At 49.0% G+C, this 15614-nt stretch overlaps 1 protein-coding gene across 2 annotated transcripts in view; it reads right to left on the bottom strand.

Moving 5' to 3' along the window:
- The window catches only part of LOC142559474 (uncharacterized), a 60633-nt gene extending 47528 nt beyond the window's left edge, over positions 1 to 13105 (bottom strand). For both annotated transcript variants that reach the window (XM_075671070.1, XM_075671071.1), the window contains exon 1: positions 12767 to 13105. The gene's annotated coding sequence lies outside the window, so the exon portion shown is untranslated. The remainder of the gene's footprint in view (positions 1 to 12766) is intronic.
- Between the last annotated feature and the right edge of the window lie 2509 nt (positions 13106 to 15614).

Raw genomic sequence — 15614 nt, 5'->3', positions numbered from 1 at the left:
GTGGCTTATCGTGCCTTCAACTTTAGGCGTTAAACGCTAGCGTTGTCGACTGCCGAGTGCAGCCGTTCCTCTTTTCTTTTTTTTTTTTGCACTTGATACACACATCGCATAGTGCAATTACTTTGTCTACGTTTCGTTTGCTCCTCTTTTCCGTGAAGCATGCCTCGGACTTGTCCGACGCGGCCGGTAAAGCTCGGTTGATGATTTTGGTTGTTCGTGTAAGCGGGCTGTTCTCGTTTAACTGCTCACTATGCCTCGTTGAAGCGAATAATGAGATAAAAGCAGGCGCCGGGTCCTCTGCGCACGAGCCCAAACCGTTGCCGCCGACCGACGATAGCGGAACAAACCGGGAGGAAGAAGAAAGGGAACGAGTTATGCGGAGATTGTCGAGACAAGCGAAACGGAAAACGTGTAGCAAGCGCAAAAGGAAAAGGCCCGCTCCGTGAGCGCCTCAATTTACTCCACGTGCTGTCACGTGCCAGCTAAGAAGGGGAAGTGAGCACCGCCGACGTAGTGCGCACCAGTCAGGAAAATTGAACGCGGATGCTGACTAAGTTTGTTACATAGCAAAATAACCCGCGTGCATCAAGAGTCTTGCCTGCCTCGTACTTTACGCGTCCGCGCACGTGACTCGATATCGCATAGCTAGCGTCGCTTACGCTGAAGTCAAGCTCGCTTCCTTATTAAAGAGATGCACCGCTGTTAAACACGCCGGCGGGCAATGGCTCCATCTGAACTTGACCGACAGGCACAGCGCTGCCGGCCGAGGGGGGGTGGGGGGGGGGGCGTGAAACGGAAGCGACCGAGACTGGCGCTTGAAGCAAGAACTGCACGCTTTGTCGACCTTGCGATTACCGCAGGTCATCCGGTCTTTTTTGTTTTGTTTGTTTTTTGCGTTCGTGCGCCTGCTCCTAACTCGGCGGAAGCGTCGCAACGCTGATTTCTTGACACGTGACTTCTGCGACAAAGTAATTACGTGTCACCGGCGTTGCCCCGACACTGTCTATACCACTTTGAAAATCGTAGTGACCGATTGCCTCCTTGTTGGTAATAACTTTATTGGATTGCCCTGCAGGTTATTGGAAACCCAGCCTCAGGTCTCCCACAATGGGACGTCGAGACCTTGTCTCAGCCCCGCCTCGTGAACCTGCTGGACGGCCCAGAGTTGGTCGCCGAGGCTTGAGATGCGCAGAGTGGCGGCTCACCTGGGCGATAGGGTCTCGGAGTTTAACTCGTTCTTACGTTGGGCGTTACATTCCCATAGCATGTGTCTGAAGGTTGCTGTGTCCTGTTTGCATATCTTATACATGTGTCTTCTTTGTGTACTTCAGGGAATACCCATTTGAGATGATACGGGTATGGGAAGGTATTTGTTTGTAGTTGGCGTAGAGCCACTGCTTGTGCCCTGGTTAGGTCTTTGTGTGATGGCGGGAATGTTCTTCTGGCTTGTTGGTACATCTTTGTGATGTCGATGTATTTGGTCAGTCTGTCTAGTTCGCCTCGGGGGTCTTCCAGAGAGGCCGGCCGGGTGCGGCCCATCAGCTCTCACGCTCTGCGGTGGACTACCTCGTTTAGGTTCGGGGATGCCTGGTCGCCCGTGTTCATGCGGGCGGGGAACCATACCCTTAAGCTTTTTTCTTTTTATTCGTAAATCAGGAGGGGGAGTGCCTTCATACTTCAACGAGCTCTCAGCTATCGGTTTCTAACCTAAGGGCTCTCCTAACACGTTTGCACAAGCACATTTGTGGCTATCCCACGTGGTTCACAATCCCTAAGGTGCGAAGTAGGCTGTTAGGAACAGCTTACTGAGATCTATGGCGTAACTTTGGCGATGTTTATTGAGTTATTTGACGATTAACTAAGCCTAAGCATTAGAGCGTTTCTCTTATCTGGTTCCATCAGAATGCGGCCACCACGGCCCGGTATCGAAACCGCACGGTTTCGATACCCAGCCGTTTATCACGGTTAACAGCAGAAAGCCTTATTGAGTCGCACGATCGATGCAGCAAAATAACATGCAAGCATAAATTGGTATATACAATGCTACGAGCAACAACATTCCTGTAACAACCACTTTGGACTCTAAAGTTTCATTCACGGCTGCCTCTTTTCATGAGCAAAGGCGCAAGAACGGCAACCGGAAGAATAAAATCAACAGATCACTTTTTAGGCAACGTCGCGTTCAATATGAGTTGTTGGACACGTACTATGCTTTGAACTATCGTCGTTCTGAAGGTCGCTGCTGTCTGTAGGGCTTCCATAGGCCATTTGTTTCTTGAAAGCCGCTCGCCAAAAGAATTACACGCCTGCGGCAATCTGCCGTCCAATCTCAATAATACATAGCCACCGATAGAAGCTGCTTGTTACAAACCAATGTGAAGGATGGTAGCCGTCTATCCCTCACGGCCTTGACGTATAGGCCACCGCCTCCAACGCGCCACGCATCTGCAGAGCGATGTGGCTCGTTACAACCCGTTCGGAAAGCCGGTAGCCTTGGCTGGCACGGACGAGATCAATCGGCCACCGCCTTCCGTTGGCCCACTGATCGAACGCACGAGGTCACGGGCACTCAGACGGAGGCGGAACTGTACGGGAGCAGCGTCTGGAAGGCCAGCGGCAATCACTTCCGACAGGTTATAGCTACGAACTCCGGGAGATCGGGGCGTGAAAGGGGGGGGGGGGGTTGACAGTGACACTGCCGCGGGCTGCAGCTCGTCGTCGTCATCGCTCCTCGTTCGAACAAAGCCGGCTGCACTTCCCAGAGTGAAACCCGTCGTCGCCATCTGCTCCAGAGGTCAACGGAAGCAACCAGAGGAAGAACGAGAGGCACTCCTCGACACGGAGCTGGCCGTCGTTTTGGGGTGCATGCCGAGAACAGTCACACATTGGCATGCGGATCGCCTGCTTGCTCGGCATGCGGCTGCTGCCGCCTCGGCGGGGTCTGGACACCACGCTGCGCCTTCACACGGTAGCAGCGCAGGCGGCAGCGGGACTCACCGCGAGGGGGGAACCGTCTTCAAAGTCGAGAAGGTCAACCCGCCGTCGGGGTCACACCGCCCAATGGGGGGTGGGGGCGGCGGGAAGTAAGAGCCGGCCGTCCGGAGATGAAGCCCTTGTAACGGCCGGCAACGTATATGCCCTTCCCAACCACTTCTTCGCCTTTTGACGGCCGCGGTGCTTTTGTCCTCGGCAGACCAGACCTTCGGCCCGCTGCAGCCGGCTCGCGTGTTATGCATACGCGGCGCTATGCTGCGGCGAATTGACCGTTATGAAGGCGATGTGGCTGTCGGTATGGAAAGGAGTGGCTGTGTATAGCACTCGGAAGCTGGCTGCGTGCGCGCAGTGCCATGCGCGGTGTGTTATTGTTGGACGTCGTGCGACCGTTGAGTTTCTTGGGCGCCCCGCTGGTCGTTTGGTTCGCCGGTCTTTGTGGGATTGTTGATAGCGCTGTGGCTAGGACGTTGCCGCCGCTGGTGCTGCTATAAGCTCGTCACGTTCCGGGCTCCTCCATTTCCTTACTGTACGATTCCCACCTGGGCTTTTTATAAGGCCCTAAGTCTCTTTGTCAGCATCGTAGGCGGACACTGTTGCACGGTTAGCAGTGCGGGGGAAAAAAAACGAAATATGGTTTCAGGCACACCATCAATGCGACGTATTTTGATCGACGGTAGTAGGCTGCACCGTTTGCAAAGCACGTTGTGCACCTATAGTACGTAAACGGTGCGAACAATGGCGCAGTTCTGAGAAGTTGTTTGCTCGTTGGGGCTGCATTGCAAACACGACGCGTTCGGGCATTCACCGCGGAAGCAGTACTGCCAACGATGCAGGATTCAGTAAACTATGGTCATATTTTTTATGCAGTCGAACACTGTCACCGGGTATGCGCGTTTGTGTGGGCCGTAAAATCTTGCTTCCGGAGATCCCACTGAATAAACGGAAAATATTCACCGATGTTTTTAACGTCCCCAATCACCACTGAAGCTACGAGAGGCGCTTAAGTGCATCGATTCTGCATCAGTGAACGGTGGTGCATTGTAACCACTTGGGGTTATTTATCATGCAGATCGACTACACGGGTGCCTTCTTTTCTTTCTTTCTTCTTAAGGGTGCCGTGAATGGCTTTACGCGTATGACAGCAAACATGGGATCGCGCGCCACTCGGTGCACGCAGAGCAGTCTTGCGATGCACTGGCGCACACTCACGGCTGGTATACGCTTGGCGGATCTGATAGAGCTCGACCACGCGTCGTCTGCTGCAGTTAACTACTTCACGCCGCCAATCATGTAATGATTGCATTCGTGAAGAGTGGTGTGCCATAACTCTCTTTCTTTATGGGTATTTTAGACGGATCTCGCAGTGTACTTTTTTTTTTTTTTAAATGGAAGCACGTACGACGTTTCTCGTTGGTTTTTCTGTGCTTCACGTTAGGATACCTCGAGCGTAAGCACGCTGAAAGGATGAACAGATGTTTCCTTCGCGCCTATTCAGTGCGCTGTGCTGCAGCCTGCGGGTTCCAGCGCAGCCGGCGCAGAACGGCGTGCTCACCATTGCTTTAACAGCTGCCGCATCTGCATTGTTTATACGCGATTTAACGGCAAAAACGTAAACAACAAGAACATCCCCATCGCCATCACCAACAATAACAACATACGGTGCCCCTCTACGCGATACCATGACAACGTGTGCTTATCACAAATCGAGCAATGCTGCCAATATGCTCAGCTACCGATACACTGAGTGATTCGTGGAAATTCGTTTGTGCTGCAGCATTTCACAATGGTGAAGATGTTTAAATTGAAGCTGCAATCCACAAACTAACAGAATCGCTAACTATAACGAAAGCAGACAAGTGCAACTCTTCTCCGTACACAGCTCCGTTGACCGCTCGATCTTCCAAGTTTCCCGGAGTTCTCGTTCGCGAACGGGCGCACTCTTGTCCTGATGTATGCTTTCTCGCTCAAAGCACTTCTTTCTTGATGCTTCTCCGGGAGACTGCTCTAACCATACCACTAGGCAGACCACTGTGATCGAGAAATCCCGTACGGTAGCCCACTTCAATGATAATCAGCGCCAACACGGCTGATGGCACTCTTTTCTAAGGAAAGCTGCAGTGGCTGTTAGCCTCTAATGCGTTATAAAATAAAGGTCCGAGTAGTGCGTCCCGATACAGCCTTTGACTATGGGACCTCCTTATGTAACTACGCTCATGTAATTCATAATTATGAAATTATGAAAGCGCACAAGAATTCGTCTTTAGAAACGCCATAATCAGCAAAAGAAGGTCGCAGTTTCGCCCGACAGGCGAAGCATCGATTGCAAATTGGTGGGCAGCTATACGAAGTAAGGATATCAGTTTTAACGACCGTAAAAATTTGTAAGCATAGGCATACTAACTAAAGAAACAAGCATTGTGCCACGCGCGCACGAGCAAGCATGAACACATCTCACTCGATGACCGCGGAGACTCGGTGTCGAAACGCTGACGCGACGAAGCGCGGCAGCAGCAGCGAGCGAATTGATCTTCGTGCTGCCGCTCGCATCAACGCCAACTTTGGCGCGAAAATACAGTGCCGCGCGGACTCTGTACATGTCGCCAATGTCTTTCAAAATACAGTGGCTCGGCCGTGTGCGCCCGACTGCCCGCAAGGAGATTCTTAATGGAGGGAGGTGAAAGTTCAACCTCTTAACACAAGTGTATCTTTATTTTTGACGTTTCTATGTTTTGAATGTATACATGAAAAGATGTTCGTAGTTGCCATAACCGTATTTGTTTTTTTACCTTGCATTGTATATTATTTCCACTATTTCAAAATGCCCAGTGATGTAAAGTCGTTCAAATTTTTGTTTTGTAAATGCATCACTTTGCCTGCTGTCTGTATGGCCCCCAGAGCCCCGCAAGTTGTCTGTGACAACTTTTTTTGCCTGGAGGACCCTCAACACTGTGTTGGAGATAAACCGAAGTGAAGTGAAGTGAGATAAAGCGCAGTGCAATAACTGCGCGAGCCGCGATAGCCGGCTCACCCTCGCTAGCTTTCACTTGCAAGTACAACATATGGCGCGCGGCGACGATTTTATCGTCCTTTGACTTTATACGGAAGCTCACGGCGACGCCAACATCAGGAATGCGCATGGACTGTCCATATAATTGCGATCGCAATGAAGCAACACTGGCCAGCCTGACCCGTCTTTCTTCTTCGCCTTGGTTTCGTGTTTACCGTTGGTTCTTTAGTTATATTTCATGAGGACGTTGGCTTCGTCAGAAACAATCTCTAGCGATAGGCTTTGCTTCCAGAGAGTGTCTTACTGTATATCTTGCTAAATACACCGCAACATATTTTTGTAACATACTTTGCAACCTCTGCGTTTCGTGCCGGAGAAGTTACGTGCAGTTGTACGTCGTTCACCGCCCATCGCAAATTGAACGCAAGCATAGGGAGTTATCGCTGAGCCGTCTTCATGTTACTCGATTCTCAAACCGGAAGTGCAGGTGGTAATCGGCGGCGTTATCTCGTTCAGGCCTCACAGCTAGAGAAGTGCCGACTGCAACGCTAACGTAACGCGCGGCATCGATGGTTCGCTGATTAGAGGCGGGCGCACCTGGTTACACTCCCAGATTCGATAGCGTCGCGCGGTAACTGGTAACGAGTGTTCGCTCCCTGTAGGGGGTGGGGGGGGGGGCATCACTGTATGGCTAAGAGCACTTGAGCGCCCAGCTTGTGGGAACCTCGTAGACGAGGCTTCGTCCTGACCGCTGCTGGCTACCGGGTCAGCCGGGTCTGGCGAAGATCCTCGCGGCGCATGCCCGGAAAGCTACGGCAGCGCCCCAAGCGGCCGCGTGAGTGATGTGGGAGTCTGTCCGCTGCGGAAGAAGATGCAAGACAAGCGTTCGCCGCGCCGCCCCCTTCGCTGGGTCACGGAGGCCTTTGCTGCTCTTGTTGCCGCGCTCTTGAGAAGCAACGTTCCCTTCGGCGCGATGTTATCGCCGCGGGACGCCCTATTCTTGCACGTTGCCTAACCACCACTACGACGCTGTTTCTTTTTTTCTTTTTTCTTTCACTAGGGAAGCGCTCGCTTCCGATGTTTCCAGAGAGAGTTTCGCTGCAGAACATGCCGCCTCCAGATAAAGACAAGGGGTAAAAATTACGCGCTTCTTCGCGCTACTTCTGGACAACTTGCTTTGGTGGAGACTGGGGGTGCTGTGTAACTATATTGGGTGTGTGTGTATATATATATATATATCTATTAGACCATACAGAAGTTCTTTTTAAGTCGAATGTGGCAAATAGCATAACTCTAGTCACTGAGCCGAATTACCTAAACAGGTAGACATTACTCGCTCAATAAATCAAAATCCATAACCGACTAATTATCAAAATATTCACTAACTAACGTTTCAAATATTACTTTACGGCACACATTGCAGCTTATGAATTGCAGCCGGTGAGTACGCAAGGCGTAAAGGCTCGGAACAAATTTTCAGGGTGACAGCAGTTTCAAGATCATCATCATCATCAACTTATTTATTAGTACACTGGAGGACGAAGGCCTCTCCTAGCAATTTCGAATTATCCCTGTCTTGGGCTAGCTCATTCCAACTTGCACCTAACTTCCTGCCGTCCTCGACTGCGCTTCCCTTCTCTGGGCAGTCATTCAGTTACCCTAATGGTCCGCCGCTTATCTGCCCTACGCATTACATATAGCCTGACCAGCTCCATTTCCTTCTCCTAATGTCAACTAGACTATCGGTCACCCCCATTTGCTCTATGATTCGCAACGCTCTCTTCCTGTCTACTTAACGTTACGCCTAACGTTTTTCCTTCTATAGCTCTTTGTGCGGTCCTTAATTTGTTCTCGAGCTTCTTTGCTAACCTTCAAGTTTCTGCCCCATATGTTAGCACCGGTAGAATGCAACAATTGTACGCTTATATTTTCAACGACAGTGGTAATCTCAGTCAGGATTTGGTAAGGCCTGCCGTATTCACTTCAACCCATTTCTATTCTTTAGTAAATTTGTTTCTCATGATCAGCATCCCCTGTGAGTAATTGACCTATAGATAAACGTACTCCGGCACGTACTGTAGGGGCTGACTGGCGACCATGAATTCTTGTACCTTTGTGTTCTGCATAATAATATTCAACTATGACATTTTCTCGGTTAGGGTATTCAATCATTTGTTGCAATTCATCCCAAGTGTTAATGAACAGGACAGTGTATGCGCAGTTGTATTCAGATTGTTGAGATATTTGCCGTTGATCCTTACTCCTAAGCCTTCCCAGTCTAGTAGCTTGGATACTTGCTCTAAGCATGTAATGAATAGTATTGTAGAGATTGTGTCTCCTTACTTGACCCCTTTCTGGATATGTAATTTTCTAAGTTTTTTGTGGAGAAGTAAGATAGCTGGGGAATCTTTGCATACATTTATCAAGATGTTCACGTATGCCTACTGTACTCATAGATAACGCAGTGCCTCCACGACTGCTGGTGTCTCTACTGAATCAAATGCATTTTCAAAATCTATGAAAGCCGTATAGAGAGGTTGATAATACCACGGAGATTTCTCAATTATCTGATTGATAAAATGGGCGTGATCCAATGTAGAATATCCCTTCCTGAAGCTCACTTGTTATCTCGGTGAATTGAAGTTGTCTTGTTCAATATCTTAAACAATACTGAAAGCAAGCTAATGGGCCTAAATTCTTTAATTATTTAGCTTCTCCTTTCTTATGGATTAGTATAACGTTCGCATGCCTCCAATTCTCTGTTACGCTTAACCTAGTGAGGCATTGCGTATAAAGGGCCGCAAGCGTTTGCATAGTATATCCTCGATCTTTGATTAAATCCACTGTTAAGGTATGCTCCCCTGCCGCTTTTCCCCGGGACATATCTTGCCAGGCCCTACTCACGTCATAGTTAGTTATTGATGGAGCCTCTGTATATATCCTGTTCACTCCTACTTCCAATGAAGGTTGCATGGCAGCTGTGGGTACACTACAGGTCAGTATAGAATTTTCCTGCTGCTTCTACTATATCATCGAAATTGCTGATTACCCTTTTGTGCTGCGCACATCTTTCCCTGCCCTATGGCAAGTTTTCTTCTCACTGATTTCATACTGCGGCGATTTTTCACTGCTTCCTCCGTCTTTCAGACGTTATAATTTCGAATATTGCTTACTTTCTTCCTCTTTGTCAGCTTTGACAGTTAGGCGAATTCTGTCTGTATATACGATTGAGACGCATTCATGCTTTGTCGTTTCATTACTATATAGGGCCATTTTTACTTGGAAGAGTACCTACTGGCAGCGTTGATGCCTTACCTCCCACTTCAATTCCTGCTCCTTAAATCAGTCTAGTTACGGTTCCACTCATTACCTCTATGTTAGCTTGATCTTCCTGTTCTCAAGCTGCATGTTTATTTGCGAGTACCAACCTCAATTCGTCTGCTTTTACCTTTATTGCGTCTAGGTTGGCCTGTTTCGTCTTCAACAATTTTTTCCTCTTTATCTCTTCAAATTGAGATCGATACTAGACTTTGCTTGCTATTGTTCACTAGGGCTGATGATTGGACGAGTTGGTATTGCAGTTTAAAACTGGTACAGCCCAACATAGAAAGGATGAAACAGGCCGGGCCGGCCAGATGAAAGAAGAGAGCGCTGTTCACGAAATATATAGCTACAAGAAAGCATCAGCACATGTCGTCACAACACTTCACAAAACGTCACACCATCATGAGACACACAACGCGCAATTCTGTCATACACAGTTAAACTGATCAAGAACTCTTACTTCGTGTGAATATGGGCACGAAGATGGCGGGCCTATATACACGTGCTGGCAGCCCTTGCTATGAGATCAGCTTCAATAATCTCCCTTGTAAGTTGTGATCGGTCCTTCTTTTAGCACTTCACACCGACAAAAATTCGGCTGACACCCACTGTCGCGACAGTGAATTCCTAAGTGTCCCTGTATAGCTCGGTGCACATTGTAATCATGTTCTTTTAGCCTTTCATTAAGGCAGCGACAAGTTTGGCCTATATATCTCTTCCCGCATGTTGGTGGAATTGAATAAACAACCGTAACAACGTAAGACCCAAAACGCTTCTTGTGCATGGTCGAACAGACAGCAGTTCGCGGATGGAGCGGATTTACGACCGTGCAGAGCGTGCGTAGCGTATCCGGCACGGAAAACACTACTTCCACGCTGCCCTTGCGGCCAGTCTTTTTTAATCTGGGAGAGACGTTATGCAAATATGGTGTGACTGCAGGTCTCTTTCGTTCATTATTTCTTTTTGGGCTTCTGTGTCACCGTCCTTCTTTAGCTGCTTTAATAGCTTTTCAGTTATAGCTGTCAGTAGTGTAGCCGCGTATCTGGCCCACAAAGGTCGATCGACATGACCTGCAAAACTGCGCTGCATGGCATGATGACAGGATTGTCCGAGGGCATTAGTAAGACAAATATTAGTGATAATTCGCTTAACGAGCTTAGAATGGGTTGCGTCAAATGATAAAAGAGGTTTTCCGCTTCTTGGTTCGTACATCCAGCATACATGGTCACATGAAAGAAGTAAATTGAGGTCTAAAAATCGGAAGCTGTTGTCAGTAGGCATCTCATGGGGTGAACAGAAGCGGATGAAAGCCATCTGTTCAGCGCTCTGTTCTTTCATCTGGCCGGCTCGACTTGTTTCTCCCTTTCTATGTTGCACTGTACTAATTTTAGATAGCTTGCTAATCTATCATCATTGCGCTTTACCCTGCCCATCACTTCTACATCGTTTCACTACACGGGGATCGGCAGAGAGTATGAAATCTACTCCATTTCTTGTCTCTCCATTAGGGCTTTTTCAGGTCCCACTTCCTCTTACTGTGCTTCCCGAAAAAGGTGCTCCTTATTCGGAGTCCAGTCCTTTGCGTTAATTCTCTGCTCGACTGCATGAAACGGTGATCTGTTAAAAGAGCAAGTAGAACAATAGTGCATGCGGACCTCAAGTTTCGTGGCACCATATCTCGAAACCCGCCCGATCCTTAATGTTCATTCCAAATCAATATGCCTTGCAACGTCACCGGCTACAATTCGTAACCTTTAATGTTCCGCAACGCAAATAATTAAACAGTTAATTGGATAAGTTTTGCTAATCAGACGATAATATATTTTAATTTCTCGTGAGAGTAATGTCAACCGCTTCGATAATTACGCTATCCTGCACAGACGACACTTTAAAACTGCGTGCAGTCTAAAAAAAGAAAAAAAAGAGACCCTATGCCAGGATATGTACAATTAACATCACTATACATTGTATACATGCCCTTTGTATTCATATACGTCATAAAAAGACAGCATCTATGATCATGGTCCCATCATTCACACTAATTCCAGGTAATACCTGGCGCGTGCTGATAAATCCCGATGTATTATCGTGCTCAATATGAGCTGCAACACGCGAGCCGTGGCAGCAGCTATGCTTTCGAATAAAAAAAAAAGAGTGGAGAGGTTGTCGCCATTTGAGCAATGCGCATGCTCCCTGCTATCTATGAGTCGTCTGCTTTCTTCCCGGATGATACACTGGCCCACCGAGCTGATATCGCTCCACTGCGGATTAAAAATTGGAGAAAAGAAAAGCAAGAAAAGAACAAGAATAGTTACGAAGCTAGGGCAGCGTACGCCATGACGAAGCAGGCTGCGTAAAGGGCTAAGGACTTAACGGGCTGCCCTGCGGGACAACTGTATTACCGCTCCGCGAAGAAGGCAGACAGCGCAAGGCATGAGGGGTATCCGCATTTCTGAAATGGCGAGGCCTACATTTTTTTTTTTTCTCCAAAGCGTACCTGATGCAACGGCTCCCACATTGCAGCTCACATTGAGCGCGATAGTACTTTGCATTCTTACTGTGCATTACTACACTGAGACACGCGCCCAAGTACGAAGATTGAAAAAACGTACTGACAACGGGACAAACGTACTGGCGCGCTACTCCTCTCCGAACGCCGAGCGCGAGGCTAAATTTACCTCAGATTGCGTCATACTTGAGGCGAGCACAGCGCCATCTGCGCACGACAAAGATACATGGTTTATTTTCTCATGCCGGCTTCTTTCGACCACGCAACGACACCAAAGTAAGGTGTGTGGGTAATGCGGCCGCAAAGATATAAGCGAGAATGGTATAACACGTTTTTGTCACATCGGTTTCAGCGAGCGACCCCTTTTGACCGTTACGAAAGATGTTTCGCGTCAAAAACGTATTCATCAGCACGCGCGAGGTAATGTCGGGAATTCGTGTGAACGATAACCTTCACGGATAACAGAGGCAGGGCGTGCGCACTTCTGAAGGGAAGAGTGCAGCAGACGGCGCTTGCACGGAAGGGCTTTGTGCACGTGCGCGTTTAGTAGATCGTTTATTTAAATATCTATAGATGGACAAATAATGGAAAAAGAAGCGAAGGAAAATAGCTGCTGGTTGCACTAACTGTCTAGCGCACTCTTTTGACACCTTAACCGCGGTCAGCAGAGGAGAGAGGGCAGGGGGTTGAGTAAAACGGCAGGGAGGAAAGATAGAGCAAAGGATAACCATATGTATGTACATATGCACAAGATAGCGACTAGGTAACAACTATCCACAGTTCGCTCGTGAGTGACTTCCACGAGAGAGTTTGTACCATCGCCGATCTCACCAATTCCAAACAAAGCACGCGATACAGCAAATATATCTAACAGATTGTACGGCAAGCTATAATAGCGCAGCTGACCGCAAAATAAGATATGCTCTACTCACTACTGGTCTCAGTAGTTGTCGACGGCGTACAGAACGATGCGACACCTCCGCTCCATTCTTTCACAGCGTGATATTGACTGAGCAGTCAACACAGGCGTAAGAACAGGTCCCTTTGGTCACTAGCACATGTCAATAGACCACGCCGGACGTTTTCTGAAAAGAAAAACCACCTTGGAAAACCTTCGAGGAAATTACACTCGCAGTCTTTGCGTTGCCACAAATAGGCGCCACTTGCGCCCTAGGTTCTGCTGTTCCGACGCTCGATCACGTGACACGTTCGGTCGAGTCCTGGCAAGATTTTGTCCGTAAAACCTGCACAAGTACAGCGGCGCATGCGACTATCTGGGTTTTCATGTTATCTTACTCTGTAACGAAAATGACGAGTCGGCTGACGATCCAGCACGGCTCAGGCCAATCGCGTAAGGCGAAACTCGACACAAAGTGAATGCGCGTTTCGAACAGCGATATCCGATCGCGCCCAACATGCGCAGAGGCGCAGCTACATAGCCACTGACATACCGCGGCGAGTCTTGTGACGATCATCGTGACACAGAGTGCACGCCCGATTAGCTTGATAATGAACGCTGAAACACTGTGCAGCGAAATATCGATCCCTATAGCGCATTGCGAATAACGACAAAACAAGATTTAAAGCACGTGCTGTGAATTTGTACGCCTTCTCGGAATACGCGTACACAGGTAACGTGCCTATAACGTGATATGCGCGATAACTTAGGTATGAGTGGTCCGGCCATTCAGCATTGGAATGGCCGAAAACCCTGCTTGCGAGAACTGTGGCTGCGAGGAGACGATCGAGCACCTCCTCGGTGACTGCCCCCGCTAAAATGCGGCAAGTGCTCGCGACCACGCACGAAAAACTGGACGATCGCCCCTTCACAGAGGAAAACGTTCTAGGATACTGGTCCAGACGGGTTTCGGCACTCAAGGCCTTAAGAGCTCTGCTCAAGTTCTTAAGGGCTTGTGAATTATGCGACAGACTGAAAGTTGTAGAACGTATTGCATAACGTTATTGTGTGAATTTTTGTCATCTTATTTTTCTTCATTTGTTTCTTCTTTCACCTTTATTCCCTTTATCCCTTTCCCCTGCGCAGGGTAGCCAGCCGGCACTTACACTGGCTAACCTTCGTCTTTCCTTCCCTTTTGTTTCTCTCTCTCTTAACGAAGTCATGCAACGGAACGGATTTTTCTAGACCACAGAAAACTATGCTTGTTAGATCAGAATCTCACTTTTTCAATTTATTTTCCTCGCAGCGTGTCCAACACGATAGCACGCTGGCATAAACGCCAGCATTCAGAAGCCTTCCTAATCACCACACCACGACACACCGAGATTTAGTATTAACGCGCAAGCGTTAAGGGCCCCGCGCCGCAAAAAATGCGATGTCGCCGTCGGAGGTCGCTTGGCGCAAAATGAATCCGAACCCCAACCACGCAGGCCCTCCGCGTGGCGCAGGGGCGTTAGCGAGCTAATTAAGCTCCTCAAAGTAAAATCCGTCAGATAAATCCTAATGTACGACCTAAACACAATCTACAGACATGATATTGTCGGAGTTCAATTTGAATACGCCAGAAAAAATAATTCTGTTGCTCAGAAACTCAAACACAAACCCCTCTTCCGAGTGGCGCGGCCTGTTGCGTTTCTTGCAACATCACCACTGCGCTCGCCTCCGCGCAACCGCAACAGAACTGCGGTTGCCAGGAAGTGTGACAAGCAGTCAGGGACTTTTGAAATCTATAGCGTTCCACTCTTAAAGGCGAAGCTTAAGCATATCCTCCGAATTTTTGGTCACGACTGCGCTAATACACTTGGAGCCAACGATTCTACGAAAGGGCTCGTTTTCGTCAGGGCCGTAACGACGACGAAAATCTTCCTTGTCGCAACGGTGACTCCATGTCGAGGATTTCCTTGTTGCGCCACTGTTAATGAACTCACTTCCTCTTTGTTCCTCTGCCAGCCCTTTGGGAAAACAGTGGAAGAGGGGGCTTGTTAACATGCGATAAGGTGACGCAAAACAAGTTCTTTCTTTAATTGCGGCGGCGTGAACAGAGAAGCTCTGTATAAGGAACCCTGGAGATATTTGTCCGGCCATACGTCTCGTTTGCTACTCCAGATGGGAACGACGAGAAACAGAACGACACGCGCAGCCCACGGCCGAAACACAACGCACACGAAACAAATCACACCACGTAACGCGCACACTGACTGAAGTGTCTCCCCGAGACACCACTGTCTCTCTCTCTCTCAGGAAGATTAGAACCGCCTTCGTTGCACAGGATGCAAGGACAGCGCTATAAGACAGGCACGGACAGGCATGAGAGCCTCTGATTGCGGAGCGGTGGGCTCGGGTAACTACTAACTACCCAGACGAAAGAACAAACTATCAGAGCAGCGTGTGAAGACAACTGATGCAGCGTGCGTTCGCTGCGCCGACTCTTTACCTCTCCGTTGTCGCAACAAACACAACTATACAACCGCTACACGCGTGACAGCGGAAGTGGAAGCGAACGTGTGAGGAATTTTTTTCGCCTGGTCCCGCGCACGCGATGTATACACGAGTCGAAGACATTCCGCTCTGCAGGCCGGTGCGCGTCCCTACGTGGCGAGGAGGCCTCGCGCGAGACAACGTCACGAACCGCCGACACGGGTCACAGAGCTAGCGGAGCTGCATTCGAGAGAATCACGCGCAAACGCCCGACAGGCATCGCGGAGCACGGTTTACTGTGCGCGTCCACGTATTGGGGCATACAGTTTCTCACTATAACACCTAGAGGGAAATCTGGCCCCACCGTCTAAGGGAGTTTCCTAAGGGGCGCTGTGCCGTCATGG

Source organism: Dermacentor variabilis, chromosome 10 (assembly GCF_050947875.1).
Source record: "Dermacentor variabilis isolate Ectoservices chromosome 10, ASM5094787v1, whole genome shotgun sequence".
In the NCBI taxonomy this organism is placed as follows: domain Eukaryota; kingdom Metazoa; phylum Arthropoda; class Arachnida; order Ixodida; family Ixodidae; genus Dermacentor; species Dermacentor variabilis.
Note: the sequence above shows the minus strand (reverse complement) of the source record. Positions and strands in the feature narration are given on the sequence as shown.